Here is a 20550-nt window from a genome sequence, read left to right as displayed (position 1 = left end):
ATACTTGTCAATACTTTGACCCACTACCTTTCACTACTTTGTAGGACCACCAATTACAGCTACAAGTCTTTTTGGGTATGTCTCTACCAGCTTTGCACGTCGATACTAAAACTGGTGCACATAGAATTTGGTTCAGTTTTGCATAGTAACTAATAAGCTTCTAGGATTTATTGTGAAAGATTTATTTAACAAGCTAAAGTTAGCTGATTGCTGTGCGCAGCTTCACCAGATTCTGTGCACCAGTTTTAGTAAATCTCCCCCTTAGGCTTCTACTTTTATGTTTAGCTTATTCAATCAGTAAACACCTTCTGTGTGTTTTTTTTTTTATTTTATTTTTTGTGTCTTTCTTTTGCAGGTCTCCTTTGGTCCCTCCTTATTTTTAGTTGAAATGACTATTCTTTTTTGATGCAATTTCCTGCCATTCTTGGAGGTAATGCTTTTGGATGTCACATGGTCAATATGCTACTCCTGTGTTTCTTAATGGACAAGTATGGCCAAAGCTTTTTTGACCATACGTCTCCTATGGATCACAGGGGTGCAGTTTGTTCTGCACTCCTGTGATCCATTTTCAGCCAACAGTGGACTAAAGTTGTCACTCAGCCAGTCCAGGCTGGGGAAAGATCCTGCCTTTAAGGTTGGGATCCACCCACATTGCTGGATCAGCAGCTGGCTCAGCCTTTCAGCTGCACTGCTAGAAGACTGAGCCATGCGCTGGAGGTGCTGGAGCAGACAGCCGTTTACTAATATTCAAGGCTCTCTGCTTGGAGTGGTGAATTAGCAGATCATTCAGTTCTTACTACAGAGAAGGTAAGAGACAGATGCAGCATCGGATCGAAACTGCATCCACATAGGTAAGTATAAGTTTTTTTTTTTTAAAACATACTTCTATTTTAATGGGTGGTGGAGTAAACAGGATTTTTGTACATACTGTAAAATCCCTTCTCAAAATCCATTGAGAGACAGCTGCCTCACCTCATATGGCCTCTTTTTTTTTTTTGCAGAACATGCTTGCCATGATTAAAACATACCTGGTATAGGCAGGGAAAAAATGCAAACATGCACTACTCGGCTTGAAAACACATAGCACAAACATGCTCTCCTGCATCCCCTACCTTGCAGATGTGGGTTGAAACGGTCAACACTACCATATTGGTTAGAAAAAAATAAACAAAGGATTGCTGACTTTCAGAATCACTGGTTTGGAACCACTGCATTATATTATTCATGACAAACTGCAAACTGTGTGTTCCAATATTACTATATTTTATTGCACGTTCTATATTATTATTATACATGATTTATATAACGCCAACAGTTTACGCAGCACTTCTATTCTATAAGATAATACTAGTGTTTAACCACACAGTTATGTATGATAGATAGTTGATATAACTTGGACAACAATGGAAAATGTATTGCACATGTGTTACCAAGTAAACGTATTTTACCTTTTTTTTTGGGGATGAGAACACTTCCAAAAAATGCATCAGATTAAAAAAAATGACACTGAGCAAGAAAAGTAATCCAGGACTTCTGTCTTGCTACCAGGGCCAGCTTGATAACGTCATGACCATCTTAATGTCAAAGTAATGCACTAGGGCCCCTACCAGGGAGATGGTGACCTGTGACATGCTATATGCGTGGTGGGAAGGAGAGGGTGTGGTTAAAAGATGCTACATATTGGGCGTGGCTTTTGAGTCTGAATAGGAACAAAAAATACACACAACCAGGAAATTAACCCCAAAACATTCCCCCCACTATACACACTGTCCCCCCACCCCTTATACACTGACCCGCCATATACGCTGACTTTTTCCCTGTACACACTGCTCCCACTCCTTTTTGAAACTATCCCCCTCCCTGTACACACTGCCCCCTGTCATAAATGCCTCTATCAACGGCCTATACTTACAGTATGTATATAAATGGAATAATATACTGCGCCAACCAAAAATGAACTAAATATAAGCTGCCAACATGACAATAAGACAAAATTGTGAACAAAACATAAAATGTAAAGTGTGGCACTAATAAAATATTGGGTGAATAGTATCATCCAAAAATAAGTGGTCAATACCCTAGTGCAATACCCTAGTGCAGTTTGTAAAACTACAGAGAATGATGTTCGCCTCCAAAGTGAACTAAAAAACACACAGTGCTATGCCAAAAGTGTAGCGACAAATTAAATTAATAAAAACAAACTTATACAGTGAATTAATGATCGGCCTCAAAGAATGACTTTCAATAAGTGATGGCAGTCTTCAGACTGCTACAGATGACAAATATGTAGTCCATATAAACAAAGAGAAGCACAGTCCATTTAGTGGCAAAAAAGATGCACTGAAATTATTTCAACACAGATGTCTAGCAAAATAGGTGAGGTGTGCAGTCAGAAATGGTCACCCAGGAGTGCTTCCAACCTTTGGATCATAAGGGGAGAATAAAATACTCTTACCAGCAGGCGAGGACCCAACTTACCTTACAGTTGTGGGTCAATCAAGCTTGTATCCACCGGTAGTAGAACCCAAGATGTGAGTCTTTCAATGATCTCCTTCTGTTGCCAATACCACCAAAGGGAGAGGTAACTCAGAGGGACAAGGGAAAGCTGGATGCTCCAATGACCAGACCGTGACTTCACCACAGATTGAATGATAAAAGGAGAGAAAGCCTCCACATGTGTAAATCCCAATATGATATGGGTATTGAAAAAATGTAAAAATATTCAACTGAATATATAATAAAAGAGAGATTGCAATCAAAATAGTAAAAAAGCGCAGTGTGGAGCAGCTTGAGCTAGCATGTAGACCTGACGCAGTTTCATATACAAACACTCCAGATCATATAGCTTAAGGATAATCATCCACACAGGACAACAGCTGCTCTATGACTTTGTCACAGTGTATCACATGGCTGTTGGGTGCTGACTTTGTTCATTTATAGCTGTACTGTGTGTTACTTATTGTACTCCACAGTACATCCACAACAAAGACAGCAACAGCCATGTGACACACTTTTACAAAGCCGCGGAGCACCTCTTGTCCTGTGTGGATGATTATCCTAAAGCTATAAGATGTTAAAAGGCACTGTGAGGACTTTGGGTGATTCTTTTAGGATATCACAACGAGTGTGACACCTCACTCACTGTGTGCTGCTGAGTGCCTGTGTGCCGCTCGTATTCATTGGGCAGGGCTGTATTAAGAGCATTATGGGCCTTTTTATTAAAATAAAATGAAAACACAAACATTTTTGTTAAAACAATTTCAATTAGAGAGGGGGCTAAAAGAGAGAGGGAGAGAAGGGAGTGAGAGAGGGGGAGTGAGAAAAAGGGGAATAGAGAGGGAGACTGTGGGGGGGCACAGCATAGTACATTACATGGGCGGTACAGCAGAGTACGCTACATGGGGGTGGGGCAAAGCACAGTACATTAGATGGTAAGCACAGCACATTACATAGTGGGCACAACACATGACAGTGGGCACAGCACGTTTCATAGTGAGCTTGGCACAGCACATTACATGGTGGGCACAGAACTAATGTATTGCACAATACAGCACATTACGTGGTGGGCACAGCACATGATATGGTTGGTACTGCACAACACAGCACATTACATGGTGGGCACAGCACATGCACACAGTAAGCACAGCACATTATATGGTGGGCACATCATGTGAGATGGCAGGCACAGCTGAGCCCATTACCTGGTGGGCACTGCACATTACAAGTGGGCACAGCAAATATGGTGTGCACAGCATATTATATAGTGGGTACTGCACATGACATGGTGGGCACTGCACACCACATGACATGGTGGACACTGCATGGCACAGCGCATTACATGGTGGGCACAGGACATTAAATGGTGGGCACAGCACGTTCCATTGTGGGTACTGCATGGCACATGACATGGTGTGTACAGCACATTACATGGTAGGCACTGCATGGCGCAGCACATGACATGGTGGGTGCAACACAGCAAATTACATGGTGGGCACTGCACAGCAATTTACATGGTTGGCACTGCATTGCACAGCACAATACATGGTGGGTACAGCACATGACATGGTGGACACTGCATGGCACAGCACATGACGTGGGCAATGCACATTACATGGTAAGAACTGCACGACATAGTGGGCACTTCATGGCACAGCACACAACATAGTGGGCACAAAAGAGCACATTACATGGGGGGGGGGGGGTTAGAAGAAGTCTGTCCCCTAGCACAATCATACCCACCCAGGTCAGTTTCTACACAATCCTCCCTCCCTAAGTTTACTAATCTCATCTATTCTCAACAGCATGGCAGATGTCCTTCCTTCCGGGCTCCTGCTGGCAAGGATGACATCAGCACCTCTCCCCCAGACATCTGCCTGCAGCTCTCAGACACTGAGGATTTGTGTGAGAATAGATCCTGTGATAGGAGACAGGCATAGGCTGGGACCGGACTCTGCTGCAGTGGCTAACACTTGTCGCCTACATGTGTGCACAGAGGGCTCCTCTCCTCTTCCTCCAGGACGTAACACAGATAAGCCACTGCCACTGGACTATATTGAGGGAGGGGCTTGGAGCTGCAGCTCCAATAGCCCTGCAGCCAGGAACTTTAGAGCATGCAGCTGGGCACAGGATGAAAAAATACTCCCTCAGCTCCCACCTTCTGGAGCAGTACATGTTAACAAGGGGACAGGAAAAGTGCAGGGGCCCCTGGGCAGTTTCCAAGGGTGCCCGCTCATTAAGACGGCCCTGCTTGCTACATTCTTGTTTCTTGACAAAGTAAAACAAGTATTTAACCCAGAGGATCAGAATGACAGCCAGGTGGTTAGCATTCCTATAAGGCAGAAACAGCCTGGTATTTTTTTCATGACAAGTTTACTTAAACTTCTTTGCATTTGGTAGCACACAGCTAATTATTTTGTCTGTTTATAAAGTTTCAGCATGTTATAATTTATCTTGGCTATAACTAACAGCCTTCTTCAACCAGGGTGCCTTGAGCTTTCTTCAGGGGTGCTTTGGCAAAATGCCTAGACATTTCCAAAAAATGTATGGAACAAGATTCAGAGGGTAGTATTTGGGGGCATTAGCGGTAGGGGGACTAGAGTACCTAAAACCAAGGTCAGTAACTTGACAAATCCAACCTGCAGCCTCATAACCAGCAAGGAAGATGCTATGCGACTGGACAAAATGACGAGGCATGTACACTAATGCTTGAAGTTTGGCTGACAAGATGGGAGAACTGGTGCTGCTAATGTACGAGGAGGATTTCGATTTTGTGGGCATTTCAGAGACTTGGTTAACAGCTCTCATAATTGTCTGGCAACCATTCAGGGTGTATTCCCTATATCGCAAAGAAAAGGAGGGTAAAAAAAAGGGGGAGAGGTATGCCTGTACATTAAGAATGATGTGCAAGTGAATGTGAGGGATGACATCACTAATGGAGCAAGGGAGGTGGTGGAATCCATATGGGTGGAGCTTCAAAGGGAGGAGTCTGCGGGGAAAGTAATACTGTGAGTATGCTATAGGCCCCCTAACCAGAGGGTGGAGGAGGAGGCGGACCTCCTATCACAGTTTGGAAGGGTGGCAATGATGGGGGAAGTGTCCTAATGTAAAAATGCATGGTTAACAGAGGACATAATTAAAATTTGACTTGGGAAACTTAATAAATCACTGGGACCAGATGGCTTGCAACCAAGGGTACTTGGGGAACTCGGTGAAGTAATTGCCAGACCATTTTTACTGATCGTCTACTGACTGGAATGGAACCAGCTGATTGGAGAAAAGCCAATGTAGCACTGATATTTAAAAAGGGCCCAAAATACATCCCTGGGAATTACAGACCAGTTAGCCTAACATCAATAGTATTTGAGCTCTTGGAGGGGATGATATGGGACTACATACAAGATTTGAGTAATGAGAACGGTATCATTAGCAGTAATCAGCAAGGATTCATGACGAATCGTTCTTGCCAAACCAATCTATTAACCTTCTATGAGGAGGTGAGTTGCCATCTAGATAAAGGAAGGCCTGTAGACGTGGTGTATCTGGATTTTGTAAAAGCATTTGACACAGTTCCCCACAAGCGTTTACTGTACAAAATAAGGTCTGTTGGCATGGACCATAGGGTGAGTACATGGATTGAAACTGGCTACAAGGGTGAGTTTAGAGCAAGGGTGCCCAACCCTTAAATAATGCGTTTGAGTGGCAAAAATATGAATGCAATCTACACACCTGGGGGAAAATCTCTACGGGAATCTAGGATGGAAAAGGACCTGTGGGTCCTAGTAGATAATAGGCTTAGCAATGGCATGCAATGCCAAGCTGCTGCTAACAAAGCAAACAGAATATTGGCATGCATTAAAAAGGGGGTTAACTTCAGAGATAAAACAATGATTCTCCCGACTCTGGTCCGGTCGCACCTAGAGTATGCTGTCCAGTTCTTGGCACCAGTCCTCAGGAAGGATGTCCTGGAAATGGAGTGAGTACAAAGAAGGGCAACAAAGCTAATAAAGGGTCTGGAGGTTATTGGTTATGAGGAAAGGTTGCGAGTACTGAACGTATTCTCTCTGGAAAAGACTCTTGAGAGGGGATATGATTTAAATTTACAAATACCATACTGGTGACCCCACAATAGGGATAAAACTTTTTTGCGGAAGGGAGTTTAACAAGACACGTGGCCACTCATTAAAATTAGAAGAAAAGAGGTTTAACCTTAAACTACATAAACTTTACTGTAAGAGTAGCAAGGATGTGGAATGCCCATCCACAGGCGGTGGTCGTCTCAGAGGGGAGCATTGATAGTTTCAAGAAACTATTAGATAAGCACCTGAATGACCACAACATACAGACAAGGTAATACTGACACATAACACACACATAGAATGGACTTGTCTTTTTTTGACCTTACCTACTATGCATCTATGTAAAAAAAAATGCATATGAAAGAAAAGGAAAAGGCCTTCCAAAATACAAAGCTGAGGGGTCATTGTCAGCAACTTTACAAAGGATGCAATAAGAAATATAAGGGTGCAATCAGGGTGGCTAAATGTCACTAACTCAAAAAATTTGTAACCAGGGACGACAGCTTCAGGGGGTGAGGGGGTTCACTGAACACAGCCCAATATGGAACAACTGCTCATACACCGAGTTGGCTAAACTGCAGCAGGGGCCCCGATGGAAAACACATGGGATAAGTATGCTGTCCCAGATATTTCATAATGGCAGGCTGCTTTCGTTTTCTGAACTGCAAGCTCGATTTGGCTTGCCGGCCTCTATGTGGCTCTCTTACCTTCAGCTTCGGCATGCCGTGGTGGCACAGGGGGATGCGTGGGAGTGGACACTGTCACCCACTCCAGTATTCCACTTGCTGCGGTCTGCCTCTGAAACCAAGGGAATTATTTCCCAATGCTATCAAATCTTATTATCCAAGCACCTGGACGAGTACCCATGCAGGGCTTTTTCTGCTTGGCAGCGGGACCTTGGCCAGGTTACGGGCGACCAGTGGGAGGAGGCCCTTCAATCCTTGACTACTTGTTCCCTAAATGTGGCGCAAAAGGTTTCGCAACTATACATACATACTGCTGAGGGTACATTATACTCCGGTGAGACTGCACAAGATGGGTAGGCGGGCGGACCCGTTGTGCTGCCGTTGCCAGTAACACGAGGGGGACCTTATACATCTCCTGTGGCGATGCCCGAAGCTGCACAGATATTGAACCGGGGTGGTGGGGACAATTAATTCTGTTTTCCAGACCAAAGTTCAGGTTGATCCTATGTGCTGCTTATTGGGGGTGCTGGAGGATGTGGTCCCCGAGGAGATGACTAGGGTGGCTGTCTCCAGAACATTGTTCCAGGCTAGGAAATGAATCCTAATGGGGTGGAAGTCTGCCTCTTCACCGTCTCACTCCTCCTGGGTCAATCACGTGGGACTGGCGTTGGTGATGGAAAAACGTATTTATCAGCATAGGGGATGCCCTGGCAGGTTTGAGAGAATATGGGAGTTATGGCTGGACACGCCGGGTTTGAGTCCCAGAGAACTTGTCATGACCAGAATTCTAAGGTGTCTCTAAAGGGGTGCTAATCGGATGTCGCAAGGGTTTATATGGTGTATTACTGTTGGTAAGGTGGGATGATATGTATTCTTGCTGGAAGGGGGAAGAATGGCGACCGTGGGTGAAGTAGGGGTCCTGTATTTTAGGTCTGTTCATGTATGATGTACACCTTGAAAGAATCATCATTTTTTCTATTTGTCTGTGCAGTGGTAATGTTTCTATTTTTGTACTTGTTTATGAAACACTAAACATCTTTCTGATTTAAAAAAAAAAAAATCAGGGTGGCTAAGATACAACATCATAGGCACATAGTGGAGGAGAGTAAAAAAAATCCCAAGAAATTCTTTACGTTTATAAATAGTAAGAAAGGGAGGACAGAACATATTGGCCCTATAAAGGATGATGAAGGGAATCTGGTTACATAAGATGGAGAGATGGCAAAGGTTTTGAATATAATTATCTCAGTCTTCACAAGGGAAAGCGACGAACAAGATAAGTCTTGTTTTTGTCTTGCTTTATTTTGATATCCGATTGAGGCTTTAACTGTCACTGTCCGTCTTTGGATGCTATTCCTTTGTGTTTAGAGGACAGAATTAGAAGTGGACTAGAAAAATTTAACAAATAAGTCACAGGGACCAGATGGATTGCACCCAAGGGTCCTTAAGGAGCTCAGTCAAGTGATATCCAGACCATAAACGATCTGGAGGATGGGATAAACAGCTCAATCTCAGTATTTGCAGATGATACAAAGTTAAGCAGGGCAATAACTTCTATGCAGGATGTGGAAACCTTACAAGAAGACTTAAGCACATGAATGGGGTGGGCAACTACATGGTAAATTGGGTTTAATGTTGAAAAATTTAAAGTATTGCATTTGGGTGCCAAAAATGTGAATGCAATTTACTAGCTAGGGGGAGAACCTCTGGGGGAATCTAGGATGGAAAAGAACTGAGGTCCTAGTAGATGACAGACTCTGTAATGCCAAGCTGCTGACAGAATATTGGCATGCATTAAAATGGGGATTCACTCCAGATATAAAACAAGTATTCTTCCACTCTACAAGCCGTTCCTGGAGTATGTTGTCCAGTTCTGGGCATCGGTTTTCAGGAGGGATGTGCTGGATCTGGAGAGTCCAGAGAAGGGCAACAAAGCTAATAAAGGGACTGGAGGACCTCAACTATGGGGAAAGGCTACAAGCATTGAACATATTCTCTCTTGAGAGATGCTTTAGAGGGGATATGATATCAATGTACAAATACTGTACTGGTGACCCTAGCATAGGGAACAAAGGGCCAGATTCACAAACGAGATATGACGGCGTATCTACTGATACGCCGTCGTATCTCTGTTTCTAACTATGCGACTGATTCATAGAATCAGTTACGCATAGCTAGCCCTAAGATCCGACAGGTGTAATTGAATTACACTGTCGGATCTTAAGGATGCAATTCTAGGCCGGCCGCTAGGTGGCGAGGCCATTGCGGCCGGCGTAGAATATGCAAATGAATACTTACGGCGATCCCGAACGGCTCGTCGATCTAATTCTACGTCGTTTCAGTCGAGTTACGCCGCGTAAAACAAGGGCTGAGCCCTAGTTGTCTTAAGCCATGTTAAGTATGGCCGTTGTTCCCGCGTCGAAATTAAAAAATCAACGTAGTTTGCGTAAGACGTCCGTGAATGGCGCTGGACGCCATTTACGTTAACGTCTAAGCAAATGACGTCGGTGCGACGTCAGTTAGCGCAATGCACGTCGGGTAATTTACCCGACGGAGCATGCGCAGTATGTCCGGCGCGGGAGCGCGCCTAATTTAAATGGGACTCGCCCCATTCGATTGGGCCCGCCTTGCGCCGGACGGATTTAGGATACACCGCCGCAAATTTCCAGGTAAGTGCTTTGTGGATCGGGCACTAACTTGGGAAATTTGCGGCGGTGTAACTTAAATCGTTTAAGTTACGTTGCGCCCGGGCTACGTGAATCTGGCCCAAACTTTTCAGTGAAAGGGAATTTAAAAAGACAAACGGCCATTCACTAAAATAAGAAGAGAAGCGGTTTAACCTTAAATTGCGTAGAGGGTTCTTTACTGTCAGAGTGGTAAGGATGTGGAATTCTCTTCCACAAGCAGTGGTATCAGCGGGGAGCATCGATGATTTAAAAAAACTATTAGATGGGTATCTTAACGACCACAATATACAGGGGTATACAATTTACTATTACCTAAAAGCACACACACTGGATGGACTTGTCTTTTTTTTTAACCTCACCAACTATGTATACAAGCCATCAGGTAGATCAAGCATGCCATTTAGTTACACAATTGTGCATCATTTCACCAGCATCCTAACAACCAGTGATGTCATCAGTGTTGATAAGAAGGGTGTTGATCGTCTGCACAGCATTCTTGTTTGCCCCTCTCCATTAACACTGGGGTCAGATTAGCGGAGTGATAGAGAGAAACTAAGCGAGAGGAGAAACACTGCAATACTAGTCAGTACTAGTGTGCAAAAGTGTATTTGCTTTGTAAGAATAAATCGGCTCTAATGTCGAGTGTCCTACAAGTGTCAGTACTGCTGAATTATGTAAAACTGTTATGCCCCGTGTACAAGATCATTTTCCCATTGGGAAAAGTCAGATGAGAGCTTTTGGTCGGGAATCCCGACCGTGTGTATGCTCCATCAGACTTTTTCCAACGGAAAAACTGCTGGAAAAAGAGAGAGCAGGTTCTCTATTTTCCCGTCAGGAAAAAATCTGATCGGAATTTCCTATCGTGTGTACAAATTCCGACGTGCTAAATTCCGACGCATGCCCGGAAACAAATGGACACACAGAACTTAATTTTCTCGGCTCGTCGTAGTCTTTTACGTCACCGCATTCTTGGCAGTCAAAAGTTCACCAAACATTTGTGTGGCAGTGTATGCAGGACAGGCTTGAGCGGAATTCCGTCGGAAAAACCATCCAACTTTATTCCGACGGGAAAACTGATCGTGTGTACGGGGCATTATTTTTTATACATTTTAGAATGGGGTGCCTAGAGCCTGTCCATCATCATAAAAGGTGCCTTAAGACTGTCCAAAATTTTAAAGGGTGCCCTGGGATTTCCATAATTTTAAAGGGTGCCTTGACTAAAAAAAAGGTTGAGAAGCACTCGGCTATAATACCAATGTATTGTGGTGCATTTGAACTATCTAAGACACCAGGGGAGGGCTTGACAGTACAGGTGTCTCTATTAGAGGAAACGGAGCAGCTCCCTGGACACATATTGCTGCCATTGACCCGCCGCTAAGATGGGGTAAGTGCCAGGTAGACAGTGGCAGGGGGTCCTCCTGGCTCAGTTCGCTCCGCTGACCACATGAGGAGTTGGGGTGGCTATGTGCATCTGTGCGCGGGGGGTGTGCGTTGTTTTATGAGTCCACTGGCGTGGGGTTGCTGGATCAGTCCGCTGGCCGGGGGGTTGCTGGATGAGCCCGCTGGCAGGGAGGATTGCTGGATGAGTCCGCTTGGGGGGTTGCTGGATGAGTCAGTTGGGGGTGTAGCTGGATGAGTCCACTGGGGGGGGGTTGCTGGATGAGTCCGTGGGGGGGGGGGGGGGGGTTGGCTGGCAGAGGGGATTGAAGATGAAAAATCCGCGCAACAGAAAATGTTCTAAAATATATGCTGCAAGAGAGATCCTAGTGCATATACCAATATATGGTGTGGAAAAAAAGGAGAATTTCTGAGGTGGCTGCCCCTACGTATTTATCCCACCAAGGTGGGATATGAAATGGAATAGGAAAATTAGTAGGTGCTGGCGCCTTCCTACTAATTTAATTATAAAATAAATGTGTGCTGTCCTATGACATAAAATGCTTATATAAATGCCATAAATAATAAATAGTGATACAGGATGAAACCCACACTCCTAAAAGTGCATGTGATAGTGCTTGCATATATCACAAATGCATTAGTGAAGTAAAATAATATTACTAAAAATAAATAAATAGTCCATATGTGATTAAAGTTCAAAAAAGTGCTGTATGTTCCATGCAAAAGTGCTGCGTGCCAATTTCAATCTCTATTACTGTGTCCACTTTATTCGTTCTCTGATGTGGCCCGCACTCACCAGATCATATCCCCCTCCTGGGGTAGAAAGTGTTTACAGTGTGTGCCCTGTGCTGCACTCTGACAAATCCTTGTTCCCCTGTGTGACTCTTTCAGTATGCAGTTTAGGCTCATATACAAAGAGAAGAATGGTCCCAATAGTGTGATACCGTAATAAATATTTGTACTTTATTAGTTAAACGCTAGGTACTCACAATTTGGCAATGTAAAAACAAGCGGTGTAATAGATATACATCCACAAAAGTGTGTGTAGACTGCGTCTATCCGCTCTACCGTTTTTTTCGTAGTGACGTCGTCTGGAGCGTGCAGACCGCCACACTCACTTCCCTTTTTATTGTTGTTATTCTCACATAGCGTCGTAGCTGCAGCCGCCATCTTCCCTGTGGTTATGAGGACCGAAGTCCTCCCACTTAGATGCCTATTGTCGGGGGCCATGTTTGCTAAGACTTTGCAAACTGAAGACCAAATTGGTGCCAGTTATATGTAAACACTTAATACTTTAAGCAGACGCTGTGTGAATCTTTCCTGCTTGCGCGAACATAATAAGACATATGACACATTTATAAAAAAACACATTTATTAAAATTAAAATTAAAACTGATAAACACAATAAAGAGGAAAAACGGACCGTAGGTTATAAAACGCATGTTGCATGATTACATGCTGTGGTTCCATAAATGCATAGAGGCTTGCGTTAAGTGCATGGGAAACGTATATGATGATGCAGCTAACTACTAAAGTGCACCTATATTAAATTGGAGATTATGTATAAAAAATGTAATAAATTAAAATTAGAGGATTCAAATACATTTCTTTGAATATATTTCATATATATATTTTCATATTAAATTGGAAAAACAAGATATAGTGAAGGGCGTGGGAAATGGTCCCACTAATGCTAAAAATATATGTTTAAGGAAACATTAGATGTTCTTAGTTGGAAATGCATATACAATGAATGAAAATGAATTGGATATGTAAACATTAAATTAAAAATAGTTTTGAATTTTTTAATTAAAAATTAATAAAAAATTGGTCAGGAAGCATTTCAAATCCAAATCTATGTTCATACCTGCAGGTTGGAGGTTATCGAGCTCAAAAATCCACCGGGTTTCATTTTGTGAGACTTTTATTTTTTTGTTTTCTCCTCTCCAGTGTTCTTTTATTTTATCAATTGCATAAAAAGTCATGCATGCAGGATCCTTATTGTGGTAGTCCCTAAAATGTCTTGAGACACTGTGCTTATTGAACCCTTTCTTTATGTTGGCAATGTGTTCTTGGATTCTTTACATGCAGCTCCCTAGTGGTTCTTCCTACGTATTGTTTTTTACATGGACATTCAATGACGTAGGTCACATGTGTGCTGTTGCATGTTATTAGTTGTTTGATCTGATGTCTTGATCCATTTGATGTAGAGGTGAAGTCGACTTTTTTCTTGTTTGTTTTCCTACTAACCCTACAGGGGAGACATCTCCCACATTTATGGAACCCTTTAAGATCCTTAAAGATTTTAATCTGTTTTGGAGGGTCCAATGCGTTATGTACGAGTCGGTTTCTGAGGTTTGGTGCCCTTCGATAGATAAAAGAAGGCCTGTTTGGTATTAGAGTTTTCAGGGTTTTGTCTGAATGTAGAATGGGCCAATGTTTCTTAATTATCGTCTCAAGGTCCTTATGTTGTATGTTGTATCCTGTTAGGAAAGCCATATCTATAGCTTTTCTTTTCTTTTTTGGTACCTCTGTTGTCAAAAGGACTGTTCATTTTCTTGACTTTCTCCTTGAGAGCTTCCATTTCTTTCTTCTTGTATCCTTTTTCTACAAATTTGTCAATAATAGAATTTGCCTGAATTTCAAAGTCATTGGCACTGCTACAATTTCTGTAAATTCTCATTAGCTGTCCCTTTGGGATATTGCTTATCCATTGTCTATGGTGGCAGCTTTTGGTGGGCATATAGCCATTTCTGTCCGTTTTCTTGAAAAAAGTTCTGGTATTGATGTTTCTATTTTCCTTGAACAATTGTAAATCCAAATAGTCTATTGTTTGTTTATTCCAAGTTCCTGAAAACGTGATCCCATATGCATTATGATTAATTTCATCAAAGAAAGATTGTAGTTCGTCTTCTGTCCCCCCCCCAAACGATTAAAATATCATCTATTAACCTGTACATTTTAAGATTTGCTCTTCGGGTACTTTGTATTTGTTCGGCCTCCCAATGGTTTAGAAAAATATTGGCTACACTGGGGGCATACTTAGCCCCCATTGCCACGCCTTTGGTTTGGGTAAAAAATTCCCCCTTGTGCCAAAAATAATTATGACTCATTGCCATCCTCAAGCCTTCTATAATGTACTGTATCTGCTTCATTTGCGTCTGTTTGTATAGAGCTCATTCAACGCTTTGGATACCATCCTCTTGGACTATATTCATGTACAGTGAATTTACATCTATAGTGACCAATATATCACTTTCCTCTACCTCTACATTTTTTAATTCATTAATTAGTTGTCTACTATCTTTAAGATAGGATTGTCCCTCCTTCACTAATGGTTGTAGAAACCCATCGATATAAGCTCCTAATCTCGAGAATAGTGAATCGAGGCAGAGGGGATTGCTGAATGAGGGGGCTTGCTGGATGAGTCCGCTGGTGGCCTGGTTGCTGGATCAGTCTGCTGGCGGGGGGGTTGCTGGATGAGCCCGCTGGCAGGGAGGATTGCTGGATGAGTCCACTTGGGGTGGTTACTGGATGAGTCCACTTGGGGGGGGTTGGTGGATGAGTCAGCTTGGGGGGTTGGTGGATGAGTCAGCTTGGGGGGTTGCTGCATGAGTCCGCTGGTTGGGTTGCTGGATGAGTCCGCAGGGGGGTTGGCTGGCAGAGGGGCTTGCTGAATGAGGGTGCTTGCTGGATGAGTCCGCTGGGGGGGGTTGCTGGATGAGCTGGGGGGTTGCTGGATGAGTCCACAGGGGGGATTGCTGAATGAGCGGGCTTGCTGGATGAGTCCACTGGGGGGGTTGCTGGATAAGTCAGTTTGGGGGGGTTGCTGGGGTTCCTGGATGAGTCCGTGGGGGGATTAGCTGGCAGGGGGGGGATTGCTGGATGAGTGCGCTGGTCGGATTTCTGGATGAGTGCGCTGGGGTGTTGGCTGGTCATTGCTGAATGAGGGGGGCTTGCTGGGTGAGTCCGCTGGGGGGGTTGCTGAATGAGTCCTCTGGGGGAGTTGCTGGATGAGTCCGCGGGGGGGTTGGCTGGCAGGGGGGATTGCTGAATGAGTCCGCGGGGGGGTTGCTGGATGAGTTTGCTGGGGGGGGGGGTTGCTGGATTAGCCCGCTGGTGGGGGGTGCTGGATGAAGGGGTGTTGATTGCCCACAAACTGCCATTGCCAAACTTTTATCACAACAGGGGTCATCTCATGATCTCATCATACCTTACTTTAGTTCAATAAAAAATAAAGAAAAAGTTGCGCTAAACATAAAAATGAAAGGAGTAGAAATATAGCAGCCAGCACCAACAATAGACAATGTTGTATGCAAAAACAGAAAGAAAAAAGTGCAGCGCTAAGTACTATCTGGAGTGAAGCGAAATTGCCACCCTGCCCCCCGGCCCAGCCCGCCCCTGCAAGACACACAGAACTCCTAAGAAGGGAGAAAATTGCGCTAATTACAATCCAAATAAAAATAAATATATACGAATAGTCCCATGGTCATGCACGGTTGGACAAAAATGCGATATGATACACAATGTTCTGGAATTTGGGTCAAAGCCTTATGAAAGACATGCTTACCAGATAGTAAGCCACTAGAGCAGGTGGTCCAGGCCTGGGATAAAACAAACTCCCCAGTATGTGGTTAAAGGTCTCCAGGTGGAATTAAAGTTGGCTCCACAAGTGATGATTAGTGATTAACCCAAAAGAGGAAAAAAAATATACCATAGCGTAATATTGTCAAATCCAATGATTAAAGGTATAACCATTAAACTTACAGTGTGAAAAATAAAAAACTGCATCAACTGGCACCCAGTGAATAGATCACACACAAGTGTACCACCACCGCATAAGGGTGTCCTTTTATGAAACAGATCAGCTGCGATCCCGAGTCTCACCGCTGATCTCAGGTCATAAACAGTTTATGAAGCTGAAGTAATCAGCGGAGAACAGGCCCCACACCAAGTATGCAGCCGCATACTTTGATGATGTGATCATTCATAGCCCATACTGGTAAGGCCATCTGGACACAGTGCAGGCAGTGTTAGACACTTTTAGAAGAGCGGGACTGACAGCTAACCCCTCTAAATGTGCCTTGGGCCTAGCTGAGGCTAGATACTTGGGTTATCTGGTTGGCAGAGGACTTGTTAAACCACAAATGAACAAGATAGGAGCTATACAGAGTCCAAGCCTTTCTGGGGATCGTAGGCTACTATCGGAGGTTTATTCCTCACTTTGCTACAAGGGCTGCTCCACTCACTGACCTTATTAAAGCCAGAAGTCCAGACACGGTAACGTGGAACAGCGAAGCTGAGGAAGCCTTTGCGGGTCTGCGGGCATCGCTTTGTGCCCAACCTGTGCTTGTGACTCCCGACTTTAAGAAGGAGTTCTTTCTCCAGACCGATGCCTCAGAGGTGGGTTTGGGTGCAGTTTTGTCCCAATATGTGGGTGGTGAGGAACACCCTGTTCTATATTTGAGTCGGAAGTTGTTACCTCGAGAACAGCGCTATGCCACAGTGGAAAAAGTGTTTGGCGATTAAGTGGGCGGTAGAAACACTCCGCTACTATTTGTTGGGCCGACGGTTAAATTTTTTCTTTACATATAACATTTAACATGTCTTGATACTTAAAAGGCAGCTCAATACTACCTTCCATTACTACATGGTGGTTTCCCCTCCCCCCCCCCCCCCCTCCAAAGGGAAAAAAAGGGGGGGAGGGAGAATGCAAAAAGGCGTATTGTGATATTTATTATGTTTCCTCTGTGCCTTCTTATATTTATTTATCTGTGATTTAGGTTTACCTCCCTTATTGAGGGGTAAACACCCCCAAAAAAAAGTTGTGTTTTAACACTTCCTTACTGGGCACTTAAACCCCCTTCCTGCCCAGAGTACTTTTTGCGATTTGTCACTGCGTCGCTTTAACTGACAATTGCGCGGTCGTGCGACATATTTGGCACCATTCACATTTATACTGCGATCAGTGCGCTATAAATATGCACTAATTACTGTATAAATGTAAAAACAAACAAAAAGCTGCGCCAAGCTAATAAAAATGATAAAACCTCTCCTTAAAACGGAGATTAGCAGAAAGTCCAAAAAAAGTCCTTATAGGCAGAAGCTACTGATGTAATATTCAAAAGCAATAATTCCATGGGAAGTGGCTATTGCTGAAATATTGGATCTTTCAATCACCCGGTGACATGTATACAAATCGTGAGATCCCTCCACCGAGAGTAATGAGCCTCTTACCAGATGGCAAGTAACCAGAGCAGTTGGCTATAGCCCAGCCACGGCCTTTGGGTTCCCCATGATGAAGGATTCCCCATGATGAAGCAGCTGCCGGAGCCGATAAATTTATCGGCTCCGGCAGCTGCTTCATCATCTAGGACGTGTCTGGCTGAGCTGTTCAGCGATTGAATCAATAACGGTCGTGACGCTGTTGGTTGTTGTCCTGTGATCCCTGGGGAACCCAAAGGCCGTGGCTGGGCTATAGCCAACTGCTCTGGTTACTTGCCATCTGGTAAGAGGCTCATTACTCTCGGTGGAGGGATCTCACGATTTGTATACATGTCACCGGGTGATTGAAAGATCCAATATTTCAGCAATAGCCACTTCCCATGGAATTATTGCTTTTGAATATTACATCAGTAGCTTCTGCCTATGTACATAAGGACTTTTTTTGGACTTTCTGCTAATCTCCGTTTTAAGGAGAGGTTTTATCATTTTTATTAGCTTGGCGCAGCTTTTTGTTTGTTTTTATGTTTATTGTGTACTTCGCACGATAGCTGCTGCCTTGAGAACATTGTGTTGCAGCGCAGTTTTCTTGTGTTTTTTTGTACTGTATAAATGTGACTGGCATTGAAGGGGTTAACACTAGGGGGGTGAGGAAGGGGTTAAATGTGTATACTGCTTAGTGTTCTAACTGTGGGGGAAGGGGGGTGACTGGGGAGGTGACAGATCTGTGTCTCTATTTACAAGAGACACAGATAGGTCTCCTCTCTCCCTGACAGCACCGCTGTCTGTGAGAGCCGGCAATGAGAAATGATCTCATATGTAAACATATGAGATCATCTCTCATTGGCCGCACAGATCGCCTAGCAAACGGCCACTCCGATTGGCCGTTCACGGCGATCTGTGATTGGCTGTGTCCAAGGGGCACGGCCAGCACAGAAGTTCCCCGCTGCGTGCTCGGGAGCACGGGGAACGCGGAAAGGGGCGGACATCAAATGACGGCGCCCCAGAGAAGTAGAACCACCCTGCGGCCGTATATAGTCGTACAGCCGTCGGGAAGTGGTTAAGATGTTATATTTATATGTGTATTCTTATTTATAATTGTAATATTCCCTTCTAAATTATATGTGTTTTTAGATCCCAACCCCCCCCCCCCCCCCCCCCCCCAGAGAGGGAAAGAGGTGAGGAGGACCGTTGGAAACCTCCCCATGTTGTTCTAGTGTCACATTCTCTGCTTCGACATATTAACAAGACATACATAAAAACATACACATTAAAAAATAAAAGCTGTGGATTGTTCCCCATCTTTCTTTTTTTTATAGTGCCAATCTCCTTTTATTTTATTTTTTCCAAGCTTCATAAGGCTTTTGATTTTATCCATTATCTATTTCATGGTTATGATTTTCCCAGATTCTTTTAAATTGATCCTGTTTATGCCTGATGTCATGTATCCATTTTTCTGCTCCCATTATTATAACTACTTCCCGTTTCCATTCTTGAAGGGTGGGGCATGTTGCTTGTTTCCAATACCTTGGAATTAATCTTTTGGCCGCATTTAATAAATGTGGTATAATGCTGTTTTTATAGCTCTTGTGGTTCCATGGAACAGGAATTGTAACGGTGTAAACTCCATTGTTTCCTCAGACATTTTCCTGATCCATGGCGCCACTTCCTCCCAAAAGGTTCTTATCCCTGGACATGCCCACCAGATGTGGAGGTATGTTCCTTGTTCCCCGCACCCCCTCCAACATCGATCATCTCTTGTTGGGTATATTTGAGCTAATCGCACAGGGGTGCGGTACCATCTTACCAAGAACTTATATGACATTTCCTGAATGGCTGAGCTTGTGGATGCGGCATGTGTGATTGTGATTTATTTTGTTTAATTGAGATGGGGGGAATCTGCATCTTAGTTCTTTTTCCCATTATTTAATAAAGTAAGGGGTTGTTTTATTCTGTTCACTACATATTATTTTATACATTTGTGACAGTAAGTGATCCGGTTTTAGTATCTTTCTACATGTTTCTTCAAATATGGTTAGAGAATTCTAACTTGAGGGTCTAATCTTCTAAAAAAAAAATGTTGCATCTGATTATATCTCCTTCCTGCCATTACCATATCTCCTTGTGTTGATATTAAATCTACCTGAGGCATCAGGACCCCCAGTGGTGCATACCTCAGTCACATTGTGTTACCTTCCGATTCCCATGGGCCTAATGCTCCTTTTTCCTCTCCTGGAGGGGAACCATGGATAACCCCCTAGTCGTGCCAATGGGGATGTTTTTGGGGCATATTTGCCAAGTTGATTTATCCTATCCCATACTGCCAGTGTGTTCCGGGTTAATGGGGATGTCCATTCTGATAATCCCCTGGCCTTTGTTGGTATCTATGATGCCCCCGCCAAGTTCCTCCCTGCCATATTTGTCTCCATTAGTACCCAAGCTCTATTACCTTCATCATGGCACCAGTGCAGTATACGCACCAGAGCCATCGCTTTATAATAGGATGCAATATCTGGGAGCCCAACTCCTCCTCCTTCCTTACTTTTACATAGAATTGTATATGCTATCCTAGCATTTCCCTCCTTCCATATAAATGATATGATTGCTTTCTGTATTTTTAAAAAAAATATCTGGGGGAGTTGTATGGGAACTGTATACAGAATATATAAAAGTCTGGGTACCACATTTATTTTTAGGGTATTCTCCCGAACCATGTTAGTGTGTTTCCCTTCCATCTGTTCAGATCTTTCATTATTTCTGTAATTAATGTTACATAGTTACGTTCATATAGTATCTTTTCATCGGCCGCTATGTGCACTCCCAAATAGCACAGTGATTCTCTATTCCACAAAAACGAGTATCTATCCTGTAACGATTTAATTATAGGCAATGGTACATGGCTTGGCAATATTACTGATTTCTCTAGGTTTATTTTGAAATTGGATATCTTTCCATATCTTATTACTTCCTGCATCAGCTCAT

At 43.6% G+C, this 20550-nt stretch overlaps 1 protein-coding gene across 2 annotated transcripts in view; it reads left to right on the top strand.

Annotated features, from left to right (window-relative positions):
- Nucleotides 1-20550, top strand: part of STRIP1 (striatin interacting protein 1) — a 788574-nt gene that overhangs the window by 760175 nt on the left and 7849 nt on the right. The window contains exon 20 of one of the 2 annotated variants that reach the window (XR_005747039.1): nucleotides 19210-19282. The exons of the other annotated variant lie outside the window; for it this stretch is intronic. The gene's annotated coding sequence lies outside the window, so the exon portion shown is untranslated. The remainder of the gene's footprint in view (nucleotides 1-19209; nucleotides 19283-20550) is intronic. 2 annotated transcript variants of the gene reach the window in all.

Source organism: Rana temporaria, chromosome 2 (assembly GCF_905171775.1).
Source record: "Rana temporaria chromosome 2, aRanTem1.1, whole genome shotgun sequence".
NCBI lineage: Eukaryota > Metazoa > Chordata > Amphibia > Anura > Ranidae > Rana > Rana temporaria.
Note: the sequence above shows the minus strand (reverse complement) of the source record. Positions and strands in the feature narration are given on the sequence as shown.